Here is a 788-nt window from a genome sequence, read left to right on the forward strand (position 1 = left end):
CCCTCCTTGGGTTTCCGAGGCAGTATCACTATGGAAGTAGGATTGCCCAACCTTCCTTCCGAGGAGTGATAATTACTAATGATTGGAATGTGAAAGTTGGAAGCAAAGAAGCATGTAGTTGGAAACATGGCCTCAGTTACAGAAATGATGTTGGATATCACATAATAGAATTTTGCAAGGCCAATGACTTATTCATCGCAAATACCTTATTTCAACAACATAAATGATGATTACACACATGGACCTCACCAGATGAAATACACAGGAATCAAATCGACTGTTGTTGTTAGGTGCCATTGAGTCATGTCTGACTCATAGTGACCCTATGCACAGCAGAATGAAACACCCACCGCCTGGTCCCACTCCAGCTCCATGATCCTTGCTATACTTGAGCCCATCATCGCAGCCCTGTGTCAATCCATCTCGTTGAGGGCCTTCCCCTCTTTCATTGACTCTCTCTCTACATTACCAAGCATGACATCCTTCTCTAATGAATGGTCTCTTCTGATAACATGACCAAAGTAGGTGAAACAAAGTCTGGCCATTCTCAATTCCAAGGAGCATTTTGGCTGCACTTCCTCCAGGACAGATCTGTTAGTTCGTATAGAAGTTCATGGTACTTTCAGCATTCTTCGCCAGCACCACAACTCAAAAGCATGAATTCTTCTTCAGTCTTCCTTATGCATTATCCAACTCTCACATGCATATGAGGTGATTGAAAATATCATGGCTTGTGTCAGGTGCACCTTAGTCCTCAAGGAGACATCTTTGCTCCTCAGCACTTGAAA

This window comes from Orycteropus afer, unplaced genomic scaffold (genome assembly GCF_000298275.1).
Source record: "Orycteropus afer afer isolate SDZICR_OR568_19922 unplaced genomic scaffold, OryAfe1.0 scaffold00044, whole genome shotgun sequence".
In the NCBI taxonomy this organism is placed as follows: domain Eukaryota; kingdom Metazoa; phylum Chordata; class Mammalia; order Tubulidentata; family Orycteropodidae; genus Orycteropus; species Orycteropus afer.